The sequence below is a fragment of the Ammospiza nelsoni genome, chromosome 35 (assembly GCF_027579445.1).
Source record: "Ammospiza nelsoni isolate bAmmNel1 chromosome 35, bAmmNel1.pri, whole genome shotgun sequence".
Lineage (NCBI taxonomy): Eukaryota > Metazoa > Chordata > Aves > Passeriformes > Passerellidae > Ammospiza > Ammospiza nelsoni.
The window spans coordinates 1,491,876-1,497,875 of record NC_080667.1 but is presented as its reverse complement, the minus strand read 5'-3'; positions in this window follow the sequence as shown (position 1 = coordinate 1,497,875).

The following is a 6,000-nucleotide window of genomic DNA, read 5'->3' as shown; positions in this document are numbered from 1 at the left end:
ATGATACCTATACAGCCAGAAGATATGGACCATTTTGCCTTCACATGGGAAAGGACAGCAATACACTTTCACTAGGCTTCCCCAAGGCTACAAACACTCCCCCACTTTAGCCCACCATGCTTTAGCCCGGGAATTAGAAAATATACCCAAACCTGATCCTGTAGCTGATAATCATTGATAACATTCTGGGGTGAGGGCGGGGCAGGGGGAGGGGGGTTGAAATAGAGGTAGTAAGGGAACATCAGCAGAAAATAATCTCTTACTTAGAAAGTATTGATTTGCAGATGCCCCCAGAGAAAATTCAGAAGCCTTCTCAGGAAGTGAAGTTTTTGGGAATTTGGTGGAAAGGAAGTATGACATGTATTCCACTGATATCCTAACCTCTTTAGATCAGATTCAAATGTCTGAATGGAGGAAAGACTTCCAGCAAGCTCTAGGACTATTAGTGTTCTGGAGAAAATACATCCCAGATTTCTCAATAATTGCTAGGCTGCTTTATGACTTGCTGAGGAAAAGGATGACACTGATTGGACTCCTTCTCAGGAAGAAGCATTGCAATTACTGATTTTTGAGGCAACAGCTCACCAAGCACTAGGCTCTATCCATCCCACAGACCCCTTTCAAGTGGAATGGGGATTTGCCTCCTCAGGGCTATCAGTACATATTTGCCAGTGGGGTCCCGAGGGTCTGACGGGGCCTCTTGGTTTTTGTTCCTGTGGTTTCAAAGATGCTGAGAAAAGATACACTACCTGGGGAAAGGGGTTGTTTGTGGTTAGCTTAGCTCTCCTAGAAGTGGAAAAAATTGCACAACAATGGCCTATTGTTTTAAGAGACCCTTTCAAAGTTATCAAAATTGCCACTAATGGGACCTCCCCCCACCTGATGGGGTAGCCCAAAGGGCCTCAGTTATAAAATGGTATGCTCAGATGGAAGCCTACTGTAATACCGTCTCAATAACAGAAGATGCTGCTAAAAATCTAGCAATCCAAGGCACTGAGAGCCTGGCTAGAAACTAAGATAAACCTGCCTCTGTAATCAAAGCTGCCCTTCCTTTCTCCCCGAACTAGCAGCAAGTTCTTGGTTCACAGATGCCTCTGCAAAACAGGAAGGGAAGGTATGGAGATATAGAGCAGCTGCCTTACACATTTCATCTGGTGAAAGAATCATTACCAAAGGGGAAGGCAGCCCTCGGGCTGGGGAACTCATAGCTGTTTGGAGTGTTTTCTGACATGAGGCACAGAACATTTCTCTTGTCTGCATTTACAGCGACTCTTATGCAGTGTACAAAGGTTGTACCAAGTGGCTTCCTTTCTGGCAGCAAAATGATTGGGAAGTTAGGAATTCCAGTGTGGCAAAAGGAAAAGTGGCAAGAAATTTTAGATTTTGCAAGTCAAGGAAATTTTGCTGTTGGTTGGGTAGCTTCTCACCAAACAGATGGAAATCCAGCAGGAGAGTGGAATAATAGAGCTGATGAACTAGCAAGACTCAGCCCCCTGGATAAGGAACAAATTACTGAGGACTGGGATCAACTATTAGAATGGCTGCACGTAAAAAGAACATGGGTGCAAAAGATTTCTACAAAGAAGCTCATGCTCGTGGTTGGCTGGTTACCAAGGAAATGTGTAAAACATCCTTTAGAAGATGACCCTCTGCATTGAAGAAAGGGTAAAGGCTTTTGGGACGTGTGGCAGGTAGACTATATCGGTCCCTTTAAGAAGTCAGGAGGTAAACACTTCGTGCTGGTAGGAGTAGAAATTGTATCTGGGTTCGTTCAAGCTGATGCTTTTAAAAGGGCCACAGGTCGTAATACGGTTAAAGCTTTGCAGGGGTGGTTTGGAACTTTCCCAAAGCCACAGGAAATTTAATCTGACAACAGGTCCCACTTCACTGCTAGAGGTGTACAGCACTGGGCAAAAGGTGAAGGAATTAAGTGGACTTTCCACACCCCTTACTACCCTCAAGCTAATGGAAAGGACCAATGGTCTTTTGAAACGACTTCTGAAGCCACAGGAGGGAAATTGGGAAATTCAGTTATGGGAAGCTGCTAAAGGAGTGAACAGTAGATGGCGGGGGGGTGAATGCATGTCCCAAAATCACTGCCTTTTGCCCAACAGCTCCAAGAATCATTCCCTCACAGCAGGGACCTGACAATTCAAAAAATCCAGCACATTACCCTGGACAACCTGTTCTGGTGGACCTCCCTACTGTAGGGGAAGTACCACTAGTGCTGAAAACCCCTCTGAATAAATATGCATGGGCAGCCTCTGATACTCTAGGGAAAGAGCATTGGATAAATACATGCTGGATAATCCTATCATTTTAAGTCTTTTCTGCCCCTCAGTGGAAGGATTTCTGTTGTTTTTACTTTTACAGAAGAACCCCGAGGGACATGAGAATCATCTGAACCATGATAACACTGGTGATATTTTTCTGCATCCTACCGCAATTCCATGGACAGAATCCTGCTTTCTGCATCCTACCACAATTCCATGGACAGAATCCTGATGAATGGTCATGATCTGAAGCTACCCTCCATCACACTAATGTTCTAGGAGCGTATCCCAAGGGTGGCCACCCGAACCTAGAGCCTGTAGTGCTGCATGACTCCGAGGTATATCATCCAAGTGAGCAGGGATGGGATCAGAAGGACTGGACTAGAATCCTAACTGGAACAATTGGTGAAATGATTGTGGTAGCATGCAGAAAAGTGGAAAGATTTCTCCATGAGAAAGCCACCTCCATTACAGTTGTCGGAAATTTTATGGAAGCAGGTGGGAAAAATGATCTGGATATCCCTTCAGCGAGACTGTGTCATACAAACAAGTGGGAGTGTGCCAAACAACTTCCCCTTACTCTGTGATGCTGCCAGGAGTATGTTGGGCATTACACGCTAGGTCCCAAAACAAACAATGTTGCAAGTACAAAGGATTGTAAAAATGAACCGATTGCTGTCATAATTTTACTTTAGCTAAACCGACTTATGTGACATGCCACCTGCAAAATAACTTGACTGACCCGTTAGGTTGAAAAGGCTTAGTTCATAAATTTAGGATAGATGCTATAACAAAACCCACACTGAGTACTGTATTTACATCTCAGTGGATAGAAGGGACTGAGAGCATGAAGCGCACACTGAGAACCGTAGTTACACGCCAATGGGTAGAAGGGACTGAGAGCACAAAGCTCACATTAAGTACAGTAGTTACATCCCAGTGGGCAGAAGGGACTGAGACTACGAAGCCCACATTAAGTACAATAGTTATACCCCAACTGGTAGAAGGGACTGAGAGTACCCTTAGTCAGTGTGTTACCGAATGGCCTTGGTCCCAGGCTTTTGTTCACTTTGGAGGAATGGGAAAAACAAAAATCCTGGCAGCTTCAAGGGGTACTGGGAGAAGAAATTAGCTGAATGATTTGCAGAACTACTTATAGCAAAGCAATCTCAATCAGTGTTTTGACAGATCAGACAAATAAGTGTGAACAGGTTTGTATGCACCCAGCGTAGAAGACTGTTGGCACAATTTTACATTAACACAAACCACAGAAGTAGTTTGTGTCTGGTCTAAAAATACTAAAGGCCTTTCTCTTAAGTTTATAATAAATGCTATGACCCAACCTTCTACTACCACCACTCCCTCCCAACCACCGATTATGCTTAGTCTGAGAATTTTTGAAATTGGACCATACATAATCAGGAAAACTGGACAACAACAAATATTCAATCCGGCATGGTCTCTTAAACAAGTCAAATTGCTGATGCAAAACAATGTCTCAGAAATTCAGCCGGCCTGTTTACCTTTATTGCAGACTTCCTTTGAGGGTTGGATGACCTGGCTGTGAAAAGGGAGCTCTTTTAAAAAATGGATGCTAAGAGACATAACTGGTGTTGCAGGAACAGGTTTGGGAACGCTAAATAGCATTGATTCAGAAGTACTAATGAATAAATTGGCTGCCACAAATAGGGATTTGACTAAATTATAACAACAACTGCTGCGTTTCCAAAGCCAATAAGGATGACTGCACTGGTTGTTATCAAACATATGACCAAATTGGAAGAAGGTAAATGTAAACAATCACAAATTGGTAATTGATGCGCTCAGTGCTACACACAACAACCTTTCTTTGGTTCTCAGCTGTATCCAGGCACAATTGTGGATGCAGTCAGTTGCTGCCTCAATGATAAGAGAAGGTGAAGAAGGAATTTTCCTACTAAAATTCAGAAAAAAATTTGGGACAGTGCCATTGATATTGAAAGAGAATTCCAGTCCTGGTGGAACTTGGTGAATTTTACTTATGACCTCATTACAAACACAGCCATAGCTTTTGTGTTAACTATATGCAATGCCTCAGTGCATTTGAGATTTCCTATCAATGCATTAGGGCTGAATCATGATGGAGCTGTTCTCTATCCTTCTGAACATAGATAATGGGCCTGTCAAATTGGTAAAAAATGGCAAACTGGTAATTTGGAACCTTGTATTGTCCAAGAACAAGTGTTCATCTGTGAAAGCAATGCAATTATAGCTCAAGACGTTTGGACACAGAGCAAAATGTCATTTTGAAATTAGTCCTAACAAGACTTCTGAAAGGAGTCCTTAAACACATAGGCAATAGGTGTGCATGCTTTAGAACTGCTTGTGATATTGTATTTATAGAAAATGTAGTAGTGGATACTAAAAATAATTCAAATTTTTGTGCTTGTAACTTTACCAAAATTGCAAGATGTGATTCTTCTTATGAAGCTCCAGTTACCTCTCATTACCTTTTACAATCCAATTAAACACCAATTCACAAATTATTACCTACTCCCATTGGGATGAACATTACTTTGGTAAAGCAATTGTTGCTTCACCAGGACTTAATAAAAATATTAGAGAAGATCAAGAAGAATGCACAGAAAGCCCTGGTAACTGTTCATCACCAAGTGAAAGAAATACACTGTGTCATAGAGAAAGTAAAAAAAGAGGCCGAACACAGGTGGTGGGACACTCTTTTCGCATGATCACCTACTGCCACAAGTGTTCTGAACAATGTGTATCATCCCATCATTATGCTTTAGATTCTAGTTCTGATTGGTTTTATTTTATCAGCAATCTTATTCATTATGAATTGGAGAATGATTAAATGGTTAACAAAATTGAAGTTTGTAATTAATGCACACAACTTGGCTGATGTCCTCTTCACTGTGGACATCCCCAAAACTGTTGACACAAGGTAATTACAAATTAGAGTATGTGTTTTGAAATAATCCTCAATTTTCTTTTGTGATTTTGTGAAAATTACTTTTGATTTTTGGTGATTTGTTTTGCAAAAATTATTTTAAATTAATACTTACTGTATTTGTTTATTGCTTTAATGCCTTTGATTATTTGTGATTTGTTTGGATCGTTTGAAGAAATTGTTTGAAAAGAATATTGTTTTAATTAATATTAATTATATTTGTTCATTGTTTCCCTTTTCCCCTTTTTCTATCTTTTCTTTTTCCTTCTTTTCTCTCTCTCTCTACATTCTGTCTCTGTTTTCCAGAATATACTACCAACACTCGACAAGCCCTGAAGACTTTGCAACTATGCTATGGAACCCTGCTGATGAAGACCTATGGCAGACTGTCATGAGTCACCGGCTGGTATGAGAGATGATCTCAAGTTCCCCTCATTTACCTCACGACCATCCATCCCCAGGACAGATATCGGGACCCTGAGGATCCTGATCGGAATTCTGGCCTGCTTGACGTGGATGAACACCAAAAATCCTGAGGCCCCTGAGCAGAATTCTGGCCTGCCAAGTGATTGTTCACAGCTGTGTCTACAGTGACTGCTTCTAGCAGGGCCTGCCAAGGGGCAACACGCCCTATGACTGCACCTGCTTCTTGACAATAGGCCAGGAATTTTCCCACCTCTTGGACACATGAACTTGCTGGGGCAACTTTGGTAGAACCACCATGGAAAATCCTTCATCTGCTCCACTACCACCATGAGGGACAGAGATTGAAGCCCCCTG